Source organism: Bubalus kerabau, chromosome X, assembly GCF_029407905.1.
Source record: "Bubalus kerabau isolate K-KA32 ecotype Philippines breed swamp buffalo chromosome X, PCC_UOA_SB_1v2, whole genome shotgun sequence".
Taxonomy (NCBI): Eukaryota; Metazoa; Chordata; class Mammalia; order Artiodactyla; family Bovidae; genus Bubalus; species Bubalus kerabau.
Window position 1 is genome coordinate 128,420,306 of NC_073647.1, and position 21,351 is coordinate 128,441,656.

Consider the following 21,351-nt stretch of genomic DNA (forward strand, 5'->3'; position numbering starts at 1 on the left):
GTTAGAGACCATCTAGGACCATGTTTCTCCTACTGTCTGTTTTCACTGTTGGAGAACTTTGGTCTAACAGTCTATCAACACACACACTTTCATTTATAGCAGGATGCTAAATTGAAAGTGTCTGTGACTGAGGAGCTAAAGTACTGTAGGTAGCAGACTACAGAGATGCCATGTTTGGAAAGGGGATGGCTAGAAAAGGATCCAGAGGATAGTGACTTGAAAATTTACAGTTTTCTCAGAGAAAATGCTGCCGCAGCACTCCCCAGTTTTTAAGATCACCCACTTTCATGAGGGGAGGCATTGACCTTCCCATTTGAAGAGATGAGTTTCTTTAGGAACACCTGGAGGGAAACCTGGAGAAGTGGCTCATTGGATTCCCAGTTTCTGAGGTGGGTGTGATTGACCTTTGTTCCCTGATAGGTGATTAACTCAGGCCAGAGAGGCGAAAGTATAACAGGAGGGAAAGAGACAGGGCACAACTTTTGAAAGAATGACATAGCCCAAGGACACAGCATAAACCGATAAGAATCAAATGGGTCCAAGATGGCAGATAAGCTGACATTAATTAGACCTTGATCCTTAATCAGCAAGCTAAATGACACATCCAGAGGTGCCATGACAGTCCCAAACTGAAACTGAAGTCGCTCAGTCATGTCCGACTCTGTGCAACCCCATGGACTGTAGCCTACCACGCTCCTTCATCCATGGGATTTCCAGGCAAGAATACTGGAGTGGGTTGCCATTTCCTTCTCCAGGGTATTTTCCCAACCCAGGGATCGAACCTGGGTCTCCTGCATTGTAGGCAGATGCTTTACCATCTGAGCTACCAGGGAAGCCCCTATCACAGTCCCAAGGCACTGTCAAAAGACCAAGGAGAGGGCAGTGGCCCAAATCCTGGAAATCTCCAGCCCTTCCCAAAAATACTCAGAATAATCCTCTCACTCATTAGCATATGAAATTACCCAGCCTATGAAAACTAACCACGCCACATTTCGTGGCTGCACTCACCCTCTGTGATGGCCCACCCTCTGTGGAGTGTGATCCTCTCTGAATCTGAATAAATCCACTTCCTACCTGTCACTTTGTCTCTCACTGAATTATTTCTGTGAAGAGACATCGAGAACCTGAGCTTCATTAGGTCCTGAAACCAGGTACTGTGGGTTTTGGCTGGGTTCGAGTCCCAGCCATGGGGGTTCAAGTCCCAATCTGAGGTAAACAGTTTCAATAGCACCGAGTCCTAACCACTTGACTGCCAGGCAGTTTCCTGTCTTTATATGCTTATATGCCGTAGGTCCTGATTAGTCAACACACAACTTATACCTTTTACAGATTTTTTTTAAGGGAAAGAAAAATAATATGAAAGCATTTTCATCAGGATACGCATGAAGGTACAGTTGCTCTTTTCATGGAACCAAAATACTATGATCAGGTAGCATTGAAATAGATTATTTAACTGGATAAATTTTAAAATCTATATAATACCAAAATTAACAATTTGTCCAAGACATGGATTTTTGAAAGTGTGGTAATCTAGGAGCAGTAAAATATAGCTGGAATGCTGCCCCTTAAGGATTACCAAAGAGGGAGACTGGCTGATCAGTAGGGCAGTGGTGGTGGTTGGCAAGCCTGCTGCATTGTACAACAACATGTGTGCCTGCTCAGTCACATCTGACTCTTTGCAACACCACAGACTGTAGCCCACCAGGCTCCTCTGTCCATGGGATTTCCCAGTTAAGAATACTGGAGTGGGTTGCCATTTCCTACTCCAGGGGATCTTTCAGACCCAGGAATGGAACCCATATCTCCTGCCTTGGCAGGCAGATTCTGTACCACTGACCCACCTGGGAATATATAGAAGGTGATGTTCTGATTCTATTTAGTTATGGGGCACTGTTCACACATGGTAATGATAACATGGTGGGCTGGAAGAGACTCCCAAAAAATCATACCAGTGCTTAATTGGTGAGTTACTTCTCTATCCCATGAAAATGACAAAATCAGACCCACAACTGCATGTACATTTTTTTTCATTTTTTCTTTTACTTAAGCATCTTTACACTTCTCCAAGATCCATCCTTATTCTCTTGTCACTTAAAAATAATTTGTCAGACAATTTAAGTCTTTGTTAACTTTTCTATACATTTTAACAACATTTCTATTACGCTGGATAGAAATAGATTTTCTATTTCTTGATATTCCAGAGGAATATTCTTCAAGACCATGGGGATCAACAGGTTTTTGAATGCCATTACAGTGTATGTAAAATATGCTATTTTCCCTGAAATGTGTACTTTATATTCCTCATAATAGATCTTTTACAGATGAGGAAAATGGGACCTAGGAAGGTTAAGTGAGATAGCTAACAAGTGTCCCAATTAATATCCAAACTTGGTTCTGGCTGTTTCCAAAATATTAACTTTCTTTTCTGTATTTGTTTTCTATTCTTCTATGTATGCTATACAAGTTTCCCACTGGAGCTCCTTTTCAGGGTCTTCCTAATACTTAAAGTCACTTGTAAAATGAGTACTTTCTTTGAATGAGAAATCTATTAGGCAGAAAAAAACAACTTGGCAATAAATTTCAGGCATTAACCCCATGCCAAGCAATTATCAGAAGGCCTAATGTTTTAAGCCCTCACAAGTGTGATCTTAGATAATGGAGGGCGGCTTGTATTGTGAACCTTCTTGATGCTTTATATTGTGATACGCTTCATGGATTGGCTTCCTAAAAAAAAAAATTGTAAAGCATTCTGGGAAGCTCTGCCAATTAAAAAACGGAGATTGGCTGAAGGCTTGCAGCAATTGAATTTTGAATACAGATGGTGCCAAATTGAATGTTTCCATGCCAACAGACTTTTCTTAATAACTTTTAGATGGGAGGGGGAGCATAAAAGGAAACCATCTTTCAGCAGATATATATCCCTACAACATATTTGCAGATTGATTTTGGGAGCTAATTTGTACTTAACTAGTAATTGTTTTAAGTGGATCTGAATATTACTAAATTATCATAAGGAAATATTTTGAGAATAACAGAAATAAGTTCTAGGAACCTCATAAAGACATAAAAAGGGCATGGTTTTAACAAATGTTTATTGGTCTATAGCCAATTATCCAGGATTTTATATTAAGTACAACTTAAACCATTGATCCCCTGGTGGCTCAGAGGGTAAAGCATCTGCCTGCAATGTGGGAGACCTGGGTTCAATCCCTGGGTTGGGAAGATCCCCTGGAGAAGGAAATGGCAACCCACTCCAGTATTCTTGCTTGGAGAATCCCATGGGCAGAGCAGCCTGATAGGCTACAGTCCACGGGGTCACAAAGAGTCAGACATGACTGAGTGACTTCACTTCACTTCAAACCATTGGTCAAAGATTTCTGGATTCTTAAGGTCTGTTAAGATCAAAAGTTTAGAATGTAGGTATATCAAGAAAAAGGGATATGTATCCAATGATTTGGAATTGATCTTGATATATATATATATATATATATATATATATATATATATTCAGGTTTATGGAGTAGCTTTTCACTATCTGTTCCTTGATGATTTTTAAACTGTTGAATGTTAAATCATTTCAGGAAGTACTTTTTAAGGAGGTCACTGATAGTTTTCATATCATGTGGTGTGTTACCATAGGTGTAGTATCTTGTCCTCAGCTTTGCATAGCCAACAACTAGATTTTAGTAATTCACCTTGAGGTGATGAGGCTCTGGGAGACTGACTTATGCTACACAAACTCACGTGAGACTGGCTTAGTAATCATTTGAAAGAGATAATAAATTCAAAGTATTATTTTATAACACAGCATAAAACTGTCAGAAAAAATTAATGATGATACTTTGCTCATAGTGCCTTCCCCAGTGAGGACTATGAAGAAGACCAAATTATGGATGGCAAGGTTTGGTGGTGACCAAAGAATTAGAGTAAGAGTAGTATCATATTATTAAAGGATAGTTCATTAAGTGAGAGAAGCTAAATGTACTTCCCACCTTTACTAGTCTGGATGACTTCTAATATGGAAAGAGAGAAACAGATAATTTCTCTCAGATGGTACCAAAGGCTTAATAGCAAATGTTTGCTCTCTGGCTTTCCTTTTGCGTTCCATGCAGCATGTCATCTTCCACACATATGCACACATACCTTCCTCCTTTTCTTATAGCCTGTTACAGACCAGAACAAAACTCAGGGATATTGTTGCTGTTTAGTCACTCACTCATATCTGACACTTTGTGACCCGGTGGACTTTAGCCCACCAGGCTCCTCTGTCCATGGAATTCTCTAGGCAAGAATATTGGAGTGGGTTTCATTTCCTACTCCAGGGGATCTTCCCAACCCAGGGATCAAACCTGTGTCTCCTGCATTGGCAGGAAGCCCTTAGGGATGTTGCTGCTGCTAAGTCACGTCAGTCATGTCCAACTCTGTGCAAGCCCATAGATGGCAGCCCACCAGACTTCCCCGTCCCTGGGATTCTCCAGGCAAGAACACTGGAGTGGGTTGCCATTTCCTTCTCCAATGCATGAAGATGAAAAGTGAAAGTGAAGTCGCTCAGTCATGTCCAACTCAGCAACCCCATGCACTTCAGCCCACCAGGCTCCTCTATCCATGGGATATTCCAGGCAAGAGTACTAGAGTGGGGTGCCATTGCCTTCTCCCTTAGGGATGCTAAGTAGATATAAATCAATAGTTGAAAGTTTGTATTAGTCACATTATTACTCATTACTTATTACCCTTTACTTGCTTGATTGAACTTGGGTACGTCATCACCAAACCCTTACAAAACACCTCTTTCCACACGAATTTCCAGCCCTAGTGGCAATTTGAGAACTGCCACCACAAGGAATTCTGTCATAATAGGGATATAAGGTGTGACTAGGAATGTGCATTTTTATGAAGTCATCCAAGACTCCACCAGTTCACTTTAACAGGTAACTAATATTATCCACCATGTCTTTTCTTTTTCTAATTTTACTTTTAGAAGACAATCTTTTTTTTGACCAGATTTCTGCAATCTTAGGACTCAGAGCTTCTAGGAACTTGTGTGTATGAGGAGAAACTTAAAGAGCTGTAGAGGCAGAAATATATAAGTACATACATAGAAATAGACATGTACATAAAATAGAAATATATATATAACATAAATAGAAGTATATTGTTTAAAACTGTAAAAAAGACATCCTAAAAATGTAAATTAAAAATACAAAGAATTCACTGTCAAATTGAAAACAGCATGCTAAGCGTGAATGAAATAAGGACCCTGAAAACAGATGTTTCCCTTCCTCTCCCACTCCTCTGTCGGTCTCATACACAGTACATTCAGTAACTCACAAAGCTCTACAGCTTAGCACAGGGTTAAAACCAATTCCTAACCCAGGTAAATAAAGGAAAAGTTTTATGTTCTTCTTCAATCTTTATTATTCCTAGATTAATATACAAATGATAATCACACATAAGAACATGTATTGTTGCCCTATAAACATGAAGAATCAGATGAGAATTAAGTAAAACTAAAGGATACACTTTCATTAAAGATCCAGTTCTCATGACTTAGTCTGAAACCCTTTGTACTCTGCATTCATTCCTTGAATTGATTCTCTTTAGAGCTGCAAAGTTGGGAATATGACTCACATACAAACATTCCAAAAGGATTTACTTGAAAAACTTCCTCAAAAGAGAGACAGAGACAGAAATACAGAGAAACAGAGGTAGAGAAAGAGAAAAGGTAAAATAACATTGTTTGAACAGAGATGGAAACTGAACAGTGAAGTTGGTTACTAACCACTTTAGTATATAGCTTTTATTTAAGCTTGTAATTTGGTTATTTATCATGGGAAGATGATTAGTAATCTAAAATGCATATTTTTATAATATAATCTAATGCTGTCCAGATAGTAATTCAAATTTTGAAGGATATTTGTTGTTAAAGGCTGCTTTATCCCTACCACTGGATATAACAATGTTTACGACAAGTGTAATAGTTTCAAATACTATTTAATGCCATAGGGAAAGAATAATTACAACATTAATGCTAAGTTGAAAATGTAGGATATGCATACCAAGTGAAGGAAGTCAGACAGAGAAAACCAATGATATTACTTATATGTGGAATCTAAAAAAATAACCCAAATGAATTTATTTACAAAACAGAAACAGACTCACAGTACGTAGAAAAAAATGTATGGTTACCAAATGGAAGGTGGGAGGAGGGGTAAATGAGGAGTATGGGAATAACAGGTACAGTTCAGTTCAGTTCAGTCGCTCAGTTGTATCCGACTCTTTCCGACCCCATGAATCGCAGCACGCCAGGCCTCCCTGTCCATTACCAACTCCCGGAGTTCACTCAGACTCACATCCATCGAGTCAGTGATGCCATCTAGCCATCTCATCCTCTGTTGTCCCCTTCTCCTCCTGCCCCCAATCCCTCCCAGCATCAGAGTCTTTTCCAATGAGTCAACTCTTTGCATGAGGTGCCCAAAGTACTGGAGTTTCAGCTTTAGCATCATTCCTTCCAAAGAACACCCAGGACTGATCTCCTTTAGAATGGACTGGTTGGATCTCCTTGCAGACCAAGGGACTCTCAAGAGTCTTCTCCAACACCACAGTTCAAAAGCATCAATTCTTTGGTGCTCAGCTTTCTTCACAGTCCAACTCTCACATCCATACATGACTACTGGAAAAACCATAGCCTTGACTAGACGGACCTTTGTTGACAAAGTAATGTCTCTGCTTTTGAATATGCTATCTAGGTTGGTCATAACTTTCCTTCCAAGGAGTAAGCTTCTTTTAATTTCATGGCTGCAATCACCATCTGCAGTGATTTTGGAGCCCCAAAAAATGAAGTCTGACACTGTTTCCCATCTATTTCCCATGAAGTGATGGGACCAGATGCCATGATCTTCGTTTTCTGAATGTTGAGCTTTAAGCCAACTTTTTCACTCTCCTCTTTCACTTTCATCAAGAGGCTCTTTAGTTCCTCTTCTCTTTCTGCCATAAGGGTGGTGTCATCTGCATATCTGAGGTTATTGATATTTCTCCCAGCAATCTTGATTCCAGCTTGTGCTTCTTCCAGCCCAGAGTATCTCATGATGTACTCTACATATAAGTTAAATAAGCAGGGTGACAATATATAGCCTTGACATACTCCTTTTCCTATTTGGAACCAGTCTGTTGTTCCATGTCCAGTTCTAACTGTTGCTTCTTGACCTGCATATAGGTTTCTCAAGAGGCAGGTCAGGTGGTCTGGTATTCCCATCTCTTTCAGAATGTTCTACAGTTTATTGTGATCCACACAGTCAAAGGCTTTGGCATAGTCAATAAAGCAGAAATAGATGTTTTTCTGGAACTCTCTTGCTTTTTCCATGATCCAGCGGATGTTGGCAATTTGATCTCTGGTTCCTCTGCCTTTTCTAAAACCAGCTTGAATATCTGGAAGTTCATGGTTCACATATTGCTGAAGCCTGGCTTGGAGAATTTTGAGCATTACTTTACTAGCGCGTGAGATGAGTGCAATTGTGCGGAAGTTTGAGCATTCTTTGGCATTGCCTTTCTTTGGGATTGGAATGAAAACTGACCTTTTCCAGTCCTGTGGCCACTGCTGAGTTTTCTACATTTGCTGGCATATTGAGTGCAGCACTTTCACAGCATCATCTTTCAGGATTTGAAATAGCTCTACAGGAATTCCATCACTTCCACTAGCTTTGTTCGTAGTGATGCTTTCTAAGACCCACTTGACTTCACATTCCAGGATGTCTGGCTCTAGGTGAGTGATCACACCATCATGATTATCTTGGTTGTGAAGATCTTTTTTGTACAGTTCTTCTGTGTATTCTTGGCACCTCTTCTTAATATCTTCTGCTTCTGTTAGGTCCATACCATTTCTGTCTTTATCGAGCCCATCTTTGCATGAAATGTTCCCTTGGTATCTCTAATTTTCTTGAAGACATCTCTAGTCTTTCCCATTCTGTTGTTTTCCTCTATTTCTTTGCATTGATCGCTGAGGAAGGCTTCCTTATCTCTCCTTGCTATTCTTTGGAACTCTGCATTCAGATGCTTATATCTTTCCTTTTCTCCTTTGCTTTTTACTTCTCTTCTTTTACAGCTATTTGTAAGGCCTCCCCAGACAGCCATTTTGCTTTTTTGCATTTCTTTTCCATTGGGATGGTCTTGATCCCTGTCTCCTGTACAATGTCACGAACTTCCGTCCATAGTTCATCAGGCAGTCTATCTATCAGATCTAGTCCCTTAAATCTGTTTCTCACTTCTACTGTATAATCATAAAGGATTTTATTTAGGTCATACCTGAATGGTCTAGTGGTTTTCCCCACTTTTTTCAATTTAAGTCTGAATTTGGCAATAAGGAGTTCATTATCTGAGCCACAGTCAGCTCCCGGTCTTGTTTTTGCTGACTGTATAGAGCTTCTCCATCTTTGGATGCAAATAATATAATCAATCTGATTTCAATGTTGACCATCTGGTGATGTCCGTGTGTAGAGCCCTCTCTTGTTTTGTTGGAAGAGGGTGTTTGCTATGACCAGTGTGTTCTCTTCTCAACACTCTATTAGCCTTTGCCCTGCTTCATTCTGTATTCCAAGGCCAAATTTGCCTGTTACTCCAGGTGTTTCTTGACTACCTACTTTTGCATTCCAGTCCCCTATAATGAAAAGGACATCTTTTTTGGCTGTTAGTTCTAAAAGGTCTTGTAGGTCTTCATAGAACTGTTCAACTTCAGCTTCTTTAGCGTTACTGGTTGGGGCATAGACTTGGATTACTGTGATATTGAATGGTTTGCCTTGGAAATGAACAGAGATCATTCTGTCATTTTTGAGATTGCATCCAAGTACTGCATTTTGGACTCTTATGTTGACCATGATGGCTACTCCATTTCTTCTAAGGGATTCCTGCCCGCAGTAGTAGATATAATGGTCATCTGAGTTAAACTCACCCATTCCAGTCCATCTTAGTTCGCTGATTCCTAGAATGTCAACGTTCACTCTTGCCATCCCCTGTTTGACCACTTCCAGTTTGCCTTGATTCATGGACCTGACATTCCAGGTTCCTATGCAGTATTGCTCTTTACAGCATTGGACCTTGCTTCTATCACCAGTCACATCCACAACTGGGTCTTGTTTTTGCTTTGGCTCCATCCCTTCATTCTTTCTGGAGTTATTTCTCCACTGATCTCCAGTAGCATATTGGACACCTACCGACCTGGGGAGTTCTTCTTTCAGTATCCTATCATTTTGCCTTTTCATACTGTTCATGGGGTTCTCAAGGCAAGAATACTGAAGTGGTTTGCCATTCCCTTCTCCAGTGGACCACATTCTGTGAGACCTCTCCACCATGACCCGCCCATCTTGGGTGGCCCCACAGGGCAGGGCTTAGTTTCATTGAGTTAGACCAGGCTGTAGTCCGTATGATTAGATTGACTAGTTTTCTGTGATTATGGTTTCAGTGTGTCTGCCCTCTGATGCCCTCTCGCAACACTTACTGTCTTACTTGGGTTTCTCTTCCCTTGGATATGGGGTATCTTAAACTCTGTACCAATGACTATAAAACAACAAGGTATCCTGCTGAAGGATATGTTTCTCTTTCTTAAGACCCTTTTAACTAATCCTGTCATCTTAAAATGTATGTTGTGGGAGTGAGCCTGGTAAGATCTTTCTATTGTTAGTTCTAATCCCATTATCTTAAAATGTAAATTATGGGAGTGGGTCTGGTAAAACCTTTACAACCTTGCAACATTCTTTTGATTTACTATAATGCCCAGTTGAAAAATTACATAGCTCTCTTGCTTAGACTAGTATCCCCCTTCTGATGTTTATGTCAGAATCTTTCTCTGTTCCTTTTTATACTTTAATAAAACACTGCTACACAAAAGCTCTTGACTGATCAAGCCTGGTCCCTGGTCCCAAAGCTAAATCTTCTTCTTTGGAGATCACAAATCCAACACCATTCACTGTAAGCTATCAGTAGGAACAAAGTAAGAACCTTTCTTAATAGTGGTCAGGTATTTCAGAAGCAATGTATAACTGCACCTACTTTATGTTATTCAGTTTTTTTCAGAATCCTGAAATATAAGCATGTGCCTATTTTTAAGTGCTTTCTTGGTGGCTCAGCTGGTAAAGAATCTGTTTTCAATGTAGGAGACCTGGGTTTGATACCTGGATTGGGAAGATCCCCTGGAGAAGGGAAAGGCTACCCACTCCAGTATTCTGGCCTACAGAATTCCATGAACTGTTTAGTCCATGGGGTCGCAGAGTCAGACACGACTGAATGACTTTCACTGGTGTATCGGTGGTAAAGAATCTGCTTTCAATGCAGGAATGCAGGCTCGATCCCTGTGTTTGGAAGATCCCCTGGAGGAGGAAATGGCAACCCACTCCAGTATTCTTGCCTGGAGAATCCCGTGGACAGAGGAGCCTGGAAGACTACAGTCCATGGGGTCACAAAAGAGTCAAAAACAACTTAGCAACTAAACAATATCATCTATTTTTTAGGAATAATAGTAATGATGGAACATTTGTACACATTTAACAGTCTTTAAGACTTTTCGTTTTTTCCCCCACTGTCAGGAACAAATAACTTTGAACACAATTCAGAACAACTTTCATGAAATATGGTTTATTTCTTGTGTTTTTTCTTGACTGTCTTATCTTTTCTACCACCTACTTCTTTGTAGGTCTTTTCTTTTCATTATTGCTTATTTCTTTACTTTTTCTCTCACATAAAACTGAGGGAAGATGTGAGCTTAGCATCCTCAATTCATGGTTCTATTGTGGTTATTAAAATGTAAACTAAAACCTTACAAGCACATGATACCTTGTAGATAATTTTCTCCATTCAGACAGTTACACAAAAGCCTGTGAGGATTCTAGGGTCATTGCTGAAGCTATTTTTTTAAAATCCTATAGCCTTTTTCATTGTTAGTTTTCACAACATAGAAGTTTTCATTTTTAGGGTTAAAAAATACCCTGATGAGTGGAAGAACTATTCAGCACAGCAGGTTATAAACCAATTAGGATGATGTCCTGGATGGTGATTTCCATGAACCTCTCACATTAGCTATTTCAGCTTTGTCTTTAAAAAAAGAAAAAAAAAACATTCAAAGTGAATAGAATAATGAAGAGGCTATTTAGGAAGGTTTGGACTCAGAGGAAGGGAAAAAAATCCTTTCATTAGGTTCCAGATAACAGCTAGCTTAATAAGCAGCAAGAGGCAGAGATTTACTGTAGGAAAAAAGTAAAAGGGTAAAAAATAAAGCAGTGAGATTGAAGGTCAGTAATATCATTGCAACTGGCAGCAAGGCAGGTTCCTATCAGATTATTTTGTTTTCAGAAATAACTATACTAACTTTGCTTTGAAGCTCTTGCTAAGACCTGTCTTGGAAAAATCTAAGGTTCTTCATCTGTGTGTACCAAAATGCCTAAGGACAAGGCTGTTACCTAAACTTTCTTCAAATTGAGATGATTTGTGTACGGCTTTGTGGCTAACGTCTTAGTGTACTACATAATTTCTACTGCTTCATAGCATGACTGTTTCTAATTTTCAAGAGCACAGTAGTAAATGCTCACCAGCCAAGAGTAAAACATGGGATCATCCTTGTCATTGGAGCCAGTGTTACTTCTGCCTATGGCAGTGACTAACGTAAAGATAAATTTGTTCCAAGCTGGAGCTTTGCTCTGGCAATGTAATAAGGAAGCACTTTGAACTGGACCCTGGAGTATAAGAAAACTAGAGAGTCTGATGTTGCTAGGAAGAATGTTGATGAATTCAAGATAGTGAAAGAAAGGAGGGGAGCACTTTTGGTAGAAATGGTAGGAAACTGGCAGAATTGGGGGGAAAGAAGTCTTTAGAGATTTTACAAATTGCAAACTCCTTTTAATAATTAGATTGCAATAGTAAGTATCAAGTAACTGGATAGAAATCCATATTCTGACTGGGCTAGCTGAAGAGTAAAATCTAGTCTTTTTTCAAATTTATTTTAGCAGATTTTTGTTTGATTAATTGTAAATAAAATCGTCTACTCCTGTTAACTTCCTGATACTTTGCCTAACCTTCTACTTCTTTCAAGTGTTTGCTCCTACTGTGTAAGGAAGCTCATATTCTTTAAGTCTCCTGTCTGATTTTGCTTCTTAAATTGCCAAAGGGAACTCTAAAAACATGTCTCTGTCATTTCCTTTTATATCGAATCTCTTGTGGTCCATGCTCTAACCACTTCACTGATGCTATTAATGACCACCAAAGAGGTTCATGGGCTTCCCTGGTGGCTCAGTGGTAAAGAAACTGCAGTCCCTGGGATGGGAAGATCACCTAGAAAAGGAAATGGCAACCCACTCTGATATTGTCTGGGAAATCCCATGGACAGAGGAGCCTGGTGGGCTATAGTGCATAAAGTCACAAAGTGTTGGATACAGCTTAGTGACTAAAACAACAACAGAAGAGGTTCATTTTGAGGTTCTAGGGACTACCTCTCAATCTTCATCCCCAGAGCCATTGCCTTGAACACAGGAATAATGTAACCTTTCCCAAGTCTCTCATTTCAGTTTCCTGCATTTAGTCTGCCTGTCTCCAGAGTATCCCAAGGCCTGGCCTTGGCTCTTCCACTCATAACTTCAGTTACTCATCACTATATGAATGACAGTTCTCATCATAACACCTCTGACTTCTTACCTGTTTGATCCATTCCATGTAGCAAATTGTCTACATTGCCTTTCTTCTTGGGAATTATTATAACTTTATAGTCAACATGAAATTGTGCATCCATGTTGATGCAACCATTTTCACCATTTTTTGATATAAAAAGAACCAACATTTCTGTCTTATTTATCTGAAAATAACTCAAAAGTTAAGCCAAAAAAAAAAAAAAGCCCTCATGCAAGTCTTTAAGTGAAGAATCTGCAGGTATCACATGTAGTCTGTGTTCTGGAAGGAGCATAGTAAACTAGGCATACGTACCTTACTGGAAAACAATGATCACAGTCTCTTAGTTCCATCATTTCCTATGAGAGGGAAAAATCATTATGAGAAGGCCAGAGCTTCTAAGACCCCTTTCAAGAATTGCAAGGTTTTTATGACCCCATTAATTTCCTGTCAAAAACTTTCATGAAGTACTCAGGCAATGCATTCTATACAGAGGGAAGAATTTAGACAAAGTCTTATATATTTAATCTTCTCAATATCTTACTAATCTGTTCTTATCTTTCCATCTACCAGCCATCAGGTTTTACCTGGACCCCTATACTAGCATCTTACTCTGTTTTTCTGCATCTTTACTTGCCCTCCCTTCCAATCTGTTCTTTATTAGCAGTATAACTAATCTTTTGAAACTCAAATCATTTGGTGTGTTTTTGCTGCATGAAACCTTTCAGTGGATTCTTCTTGCACTGAAGAAAAAGACCAAAATCCTTATCATAACTCACAAGGCCACTGGGAACTATGAACATCCCCTCTGTTATCTTTTTTTTTCCTAGTGAGTGATACATTCAGATTAGTGGATTCTCTTTTAAGGGCATAGGTTCCAAGCGCATATCAGTATTGAATAGATAGTTGACTTATGTTTAGTATTCCTTATGCAGCTTTGATTTTGTATACATTCTAAATCAGTCTCAAACACATAGTGGGTCATCAAGAATACATTTTTCATGAGTGATGGGTAGACATAGAAACACATAAATGAATACATGTATACAAACAAACCATTATCAGATAGTCAGATGGCTCCTTATTTCTAAGAACTTAGCAGAACAAAAGTATAATCTTGCTTAAGACCAAATTCAGGCAGTGTTTGTGTGTCTTTTTGTTTTGGTTAAAAAGCATCAGTGTTATATATTTTTAAAAGACTCTATTCCCTTGCTGCAAATAGTATAGGCACAATGCTACCCTGTTTCTCTTTTTAAAGAAAATAATAGTGATACCGTATGTTTGTTGACAGCTTTGCAGTATAAAGCACTTTTCACACAGATTACCTCATTTTAAATTTCTCTATTTCTTCTGCTACTATGGGAATTCTATTTAAGAATTTCCCTTTAAAACTAAGGCAATTACCCCATTCGGTTCCTGTATTCCTTAACAACACGTTCACCAAGGTATTGTCTCTCTCCTGTGTCTTTCTTGTCCAGATTTCTTGTACAGTTATGATTTACCCAGAATAAATGGAAATAGTAGGAGCAAACACAGAATTTTTTATTGTTGCTTATAAACTCAAGCATTTCATTTTAGGGGCTGCCATACTGTTAGAAATTGCCATACTGATGTTCAAAGTTTATTTACATACTTTGTATGAAAGGAGTTTCTCACTTGAATTGGGATTATTAGAAGAGGGAAATGGTTACTTTTTATCTCCTCCATACTTCACATCATTCACTGTAACATTCACAAGTTGCTGAGGTTTAAATAAGCAATGATTATCTCAAGATGGGACCTGGGAAGGGCAGTTCAATTCTCTCATACCCTTTCCTATTGGGCTTTTCAGCTAACACTGTTGTTGTTTATTCACTAAGTCATGTCTGAGTCTTTTGTGACCCCATGGGCAGTAGCCCACCAGGCTCCTCTGTCCATGGGATTTCTAAGACTAGAATACCAGAGTGGGCTGCCATTTCCTTCTCCAATAGATCTTCCCGACCTGGGGATCAAACCCGTGGCTCCTGCATTGCAGGTGGATTCTTTACCATCTGAGCCATCAGGGAAGCCCTTTACTGCTGAGCCAAGTCTAAAATTGACTTAATAATCGCTGATCCTATGTTTGTCTTAATAACCATAGATATGGTAAATGAACTAGAACTGATCAATATTTTTGATCTCACATTTACATTTCTGGAGAAGCATTTGAAGGGTTCAATTGATGCTATACTTCATTAATTCATTTCCTCTTTCCCCCCTTAATTCAGAAGCCCCATGTTCATAAAGGCTAAAACAAAATTGGAACAGGTACTTTGTTTTTATAACTTTGATTAAGTGAATCTATTTGTTTTGTTTATATGTTACATGTTTGTGATTATTTTTGTTGTTGCAGTAGTGCATAAATTCTTATTTCTGACTTTAAAGTTTCCATGTGTTCCTTTATACTCCCCTCATGCCAAATTTGGGTTGGGCCCTGAGTAGAAAAACACATTCCCTCTCCTTCGGTAAGTAAGATAGACAATAAATAGACAATTGCCAAGTAGGATAATCAGTGTGTTCAGAGGTAATGGTATGAATTTAGTGCTCTGGAAACCATAATGTAGGATGCCCCTATGCAAGCCCCTGATACAAGACATGGGTAGGGTGGAAAAGAATGGTCAGGAAAAAAATAACCCGTGGCAGTGACTTTTGAACAGAGTGCTGCAGTGTGAAAAAGGGTAGAGAACATTCTGGGCAGAGGGAAAACATAGACTCATGTGAGACGTGGGATAACGTCCTGCCTGTGGAGACTCTTACGTGGCTGTATAGGGTTCACAACAGGTCATAGAAGTCAAGAAACTGGAAAAGAAAACGGGCCACATTACAAAAGATCTTGGAAGTCAGGTAAAGAGTTTTGATTTTATACTGAAAGCAATGGAAGGGTGACCTTAAAAGAATTTAATAAATGCTGACAGACACAGATCTTCATCTTCAAAAGTTTTCTCTGACCAGAGTTTTGAAGATAGATGGGGAGTGCAAAAGGCTGGTATTAAAGCAGTAGTTCTCAGTCGTGGCTGCACATTAGAATTACTGGAAGGAGCTTTTAAAAATGCCAGTGCCTGGACTCCACCCCAAACCCATTAAGTCAAAAATCTTTGGAAATAAGGCCCAGACATTGATATTTGTTAAAGCACCCCAGATGTCCACATTAGGTTATGATTCACTAAATAAGAGAGAGCATCAGGAAGCTTTTAATTAAAACAGTCTAGAGAGGAGACAGCTGGATGATAGAGAGGTTAGAAAAGCCATTAAGGAGGTTGAATGAATGACTTGGCATCTTGGTTAAAGGATAAGAAAGAAAGACGAAGCAGAGATGATTTGTAGATTTCTCCTTGAATGACTAGGGTAGAGATGATGTGATCAATTTTGGCTATGTTGAATATTCTAAAAGAATTTTGTAAGATTTGGCTATGTGGATATGGAGATGAAGAGAGAGTTCTTAGATTAAAAACACAGATTTGACTATGATCACTGATAGGTGGTAAATGAAACGATATAAGTAGGTGAACTCACCAGGGAATATATGTAAAGTAAAAAGAAAAAAGGTCTCTGGGAATAACAATGTTTAAATGATGAGCAGAGAAGGCTGAGGAGTGGCCAAAGAGGTAGAATAAATTTCTTTTTTTTAAATCTTGCAATGTTTATCATTGGAAGGTTTCAAGGAGGGCTCATCAGTGATAGCAAGTACTGAAGGAAGATCTGGAAAAAATAAAGACTTTATCTAGATAATCTCCAGTGCTGTAGTGATTTGAAGATTACTGTTCACATCTTAAAAAGGAATTCCTGTGGCAAGAGTCAAAATGGAGTAGATTCAGAAGGGTATTTAGGATATGAAAGTAGAAATAGTGGGTGTAGACTAGTACCCCTCAGACTTTAATGTGGATACAAATCACTTTTGGAGTCTAGTTTAAAAATGCAGATTCTGATTCAGTAGCTATGAAGTGGGACCAGAGATGAGTGTGTGTGTTCATGTGTGCCTGCTGTCACTGTCGTGTCTGACTCTTTGCGACCCTGTGGACTAAAGCCCGCCAGGCTTCTCTGCCCATGGGATTTTTCAAGCAAGAATACTGGAGTGGGTTGCCATTTCCTTCTCCCAGAGATCTTCCTGACCCAGGGATCGAACCCTTGTCAAGATACTGCATGTCTAATAAGTTCCTAAGTAACATTGCTACTGCTGGTACACAAACCATTCTTTAAGTAACTCTGGTATAAGTAAACCACTCTTTCATAAAGGAGAAAGTCATAGGATTTGCCAGAGTGGGTGTAGAACCAAAAGAAAGATTTTTTTTTGTTTTATTTTTTGTTGTTTACTTTTTAGATGAGGTTCTAGACTGAGATTGAAGATAGAAAATGGGTAAAAATGAAATCATTTCTCTTAGGAGGTATAAGAATTTTGAATGCTGAATACAGGAAGGGAATTAGGCATGAGGAGGACTCGATGGACATGAGTGTGAGCAAGCTCTGGGAGTTGGTGATGGACAGGGAAGCCTGGAGTGCTGCAGTCCATGGGGTCACAAAGAGTCAGACATGACTGAGTGACTGAACTGAACTGAACTGAAGAAGACATGGTAAGTCACTGTAGTATTCTTTCTTGGAGAATCCTGTGTACAGAGGAGCCTGGTGGACTACAGTCCATGAGGTCACAAAGAGTCAGACACATGCAAAGAGAAACCTAAACCTGAAGAGAAGAGGGTAAGGAAGACTAGAAATAAAGAAAAGTCCGTTAGTAGACAATACCTGGCATTTTGCTTTTATAACATGTGATACCTGTTCAAGGAATTATTATTTTTATTCCTTAACTTAATTGGCTAGACTGTGGGCTGTGCTTGTGAGAAGTTAGCCCACTTTGCTTTTCAGGTATAACTTGCATTTTCTACACTCATCAACTCAAAGTTTGAGTGAAAAGGTGTAGGGATGAAATTCAGTGTGTGTTCAGGGTGGGAAAAAAGTCTTTTTGTATTCTAAACGTTAAAAATATTGTATTCCAACAAATGCATTGACTTTGATGTGCAGATCTGTGGTGACGAATGGGTTTTATTGTGTGCACTGCATGCTGGTGACATGGTAATACATTCCTGGTGCTGGAATTATAATGATACTCTTTAGCTCCACTTTAATGAACTCTTGCTACACCCTTTTGAGTTGTTAGTACTTTATTTGCTACATTTGCCACTTAATTAGCTGACGGTGGGGACAGGCTGAACAGATGGATTGTCCAGTGATATGTTGTGTCTGTATCACATTGAAACAATTTATTTTCTGTCTTGTGAATGACCTACGATTGTAAACTGAAATATTTTTACATAGCTATAGATTAAGCTTCTCCTCCAACTTTAAGCTTTCATTTCAACCAATAGTTCCCCTTTGCCAAAGGAAGCCATTATTTTTTAAGTTGATTCATTTCAATGACCAAATCACATTTCAACATCTGCCTGTTTATGTAATTAATAAAATAATTTACATGTTCCATTATGACTGCATATTGGTATTTTCTTATAAATCTACAACTCTCCAACCAGTGGCAAAAATGTGGTCCTTTTTCCTTAAGTCATCTTTCCTTAAGTATAGGAACTAACACACACTTTCCTATATTTTATAACCAAAACAGAAGAATGAGCTTTTGTCAGAAGACTAACTCATTTTCTCTATGAGAATATTCAGCATACTTTCTTTTTTTTTTCATTTTTTTTTCAGCATACTTTCAAGGAGGTATAGTATGATCTTTGACATTCTGTTGATTAGGAAATTAAGCAATCTTTCCCGTGTACATGTGACTTTAAACAAAATATTTTGTCATTTTCACGCCTATAAATTCTGTTTACTGTCTTTTAAACTTCTGTGTTCCACAGATGGTATTGTTTCTTAATTTAAAAGTGGCTTTAATAACTTAGAAATGTGTTTAAATAATATGCTGCTTTGTGCTTGTGAGAGAGCATTTTATGACATTTTATAATGAAAAATTCTAATGCACAGAAAAGCTGAAAGAACTGTAAATGTCCCTGAACCCACCACCTAGACTGTGCTGTACAAATTCATCCCTTTCTCTGCCCATCAGTCCTTACTATTTTCTGATGCATTTCAAACTAAATTTAGAGACATCAGTACTTTTTACCCCTAAGCACTTCAGCATGCTTATCATTAACTAGAGCTAAGCGTTCATTTATAGTTCTTTTTGTTGTTTTATTTGCTTGTTTTTTTGTGGCAAAATTTGCATAGAGTCAAAAGTTCAAATCTTATGTGTACCAGTCAATGGGTACTGATGAATGGGTACACCTGTGTGACGCATACCTCTGTCAAAAGAAAGGAAAATATCACCTGAGAAAGGAAAGAACCTTTGGATGTTAACTAGACTTATTATAGTGATCAGTTCATAATATATATAAATATCTAATTATGCTGCTTACCTGAAACTAATGTAAGTTTGTATGTCAATTATATCTCAAGTAAAAATAATAATGATAGTAAATGGATTAAAACAATGTAGTTGGTTGGTAGAAGGACGTGTGCTCATCTTCTCCTGTGAGAGCACCAAAATCACAACTAGCTGTTGAGCAGTCATCGACAGGACACTGTGTCTGTATGTTAAGTCACTTCAGTCATGTCCGACTCTTTGCAACACTATGGACTGTAGCCCACTAAGTTCCTCTGTTCATGGGATTCTCCAGGCAAGAATACTGGAGTGGGTTGCCACGCCCTCCAGGGGATCTTTGCGACCCAGGGATGGAACCTGCGTCTCATGTCTCCTGCATCTCTTATGTCTCCTATATTGGCAAGTGGGTTCTTTACCACTAGCGCCACCTGGGAAGCCCAAGGAACCCACTAAGAAAGATACCCCATGTTCAGCGATAAAGGAGAAGCTGCAATGAGATGGTAGGAGGGGCACAATCATAATAAAATAAAATCCCATACCCGCTGGGTGGCAACCCACAAACAGGAAAATAATAGTACCAAAGAAGTTCTCGCAACCAAAGAAGTTGTGAAGGTTTTGAGCCCCAAATCTGGCTTCCCAGCCTGGGGATCTGGTAAAGGGACTCAGAATCCCCAGAGAGTCTGACTTTGAAGGCCAGTGAGATTGAACTGCAGGACTTCCACAGGACTGGAGGAAACAGAGACTCCACTATGGGAGGGCACAAACAAAAACCTGTGCACATCAGGACCCAGGGGAAAGGAATAGTGACCCCCACAAGAGACTTACCAGACCTACATGCAAGTATTGGAGGGTCTCCAGTAGAGGCATGGGTCAGCATTGGCCCGCTGTGGGAACAAGGGGCGGGGGGTGGAGGACACTGAAAGCAGCAGTCCTGGGAGGTGCCCTTGGTGTGAGCCCTCTTGGAGGTTGTCGTTAACCCTACCATAGAGCCCATAGACCCCAGGGCTGGGTCACCTCAGGACAAACAAAATTGAGAGGGAGGCAGCACAGCCCCACACATCAGCAGACAATTGGATTAAAGTTTTACTGAGCACTCCCTGCCACCAGAGAGACCCAGTTTAACCCACCACCAGCCCTCCCATTAGGGAGCTTACACAAGCCTTTTAGCCTCATCCACCAGAGGGCAGACAGAAGAAGCAAGAACTACAAGCTTGCAGCCTCCTGAACGAAAACCACAATCACATAAAGCTAATCGAAATGAAACGGCATAGGATGATGTCCCAGATGAAGGAACAAGATAAATCTCCAGAAAATAATAATGATAGTAAATGAAGGGAACTTTTTAATGTTGGCTTTAGTTTATTTCAACTGAATTTGAACATGACTGAATATGATTGCCAAGCTATATCATTCCAGGGAAATGGTACAGATGTCTATATGCTATTTGTTCATCCAGGCACTGGAATAACTGAGTTCTTCCTAATAGCCTTGTAAGATGAGTTTCTATCTGACAGAAACATCAAGGAGCATGTATTTCACAGACTGTTAGAGCTGGAAAGAACTCTAGGGATCATCCAATCTACTACCCACCTTTGCTTAATAGCTCAGGATTTGAAAAGTCCTATGGTGTTACAAAAGTGCATAACTGCCTATCTTTCCCCTGTAATTAGGGGCCAAATACTCTGCTCAGTGTCTTGTGTCCAACATTTCTTTAATCTTCATAGATTATTAACCTTCTTGTTATTATTATCCCCATTCTACAGAGAGCAAACCGAGTGTGAAAATAGCATTAAATTATTAATCTTTGGCATGTGCAAACTAACCTTAAATGTTAGACTGATATTATAAAATATTTTTAACTTAATTATTTGTTCTGGGTCTGTCATCTGTGAATTTAAAATGAAATGCTTGGCTGTTCCTGAATTCCAGCTTTTGGGGGATTTAGAGGAGAAGCGTATATTCAAATTAGTCATAGCAGCTAGGATTTAATCATTTGTCTATAATCCCCCCCTTTTTTTTTCAATTTTTTGGTCTGAAATGTCTTCTCAGACATTGTATTCTGTTTGCACAGCAACCACATTCCTCTGTCCTGTTCCTAAATAGAGTAAATGCCCATTTCTTCTAGCTACATTCGATTTCATGGTTAGTATGTTTCTTCCTCTTCTTAATGGGTTTGAGACTTCTCTATGCAGAGTTTAACTACAGATGAAACTTCTACACAACCATGTTTAAATTCCATGTGGAAGTAGAAGGAACACATCTTTTTAAATTGGAGGATAATTGCTTTACAATGTTGTGTTGGTTTCTGCCATACAAGAATATGA

The 21,351-nt window shown here is 39.1% G+C and overlaps 1 protein-coding gene and 1 non-coding gene across 7 annotated transcripts in view; one reads left to right on the forward strand and one right to left on the reverse strand.

Moving 5' to 3' along the window:
* Nucleotides 1-21,351, forward strand: part of DMD (dystrophin) — a 2,389,494-nt gene that overhangs the window by 1,765,969 nt on the left and 602,174 nt on the right. The gene's annotated exons all lie outside the window — the stretch shown is intronic.
* TRNAC-ACA (transfer RNA cysteine (anticodon ACA)) lies at nucleotides 762-833 on the reverse strand. The gene has a single exon. It is a non-coding gene; the product is annotated as a tRNA-Cys (tRNA).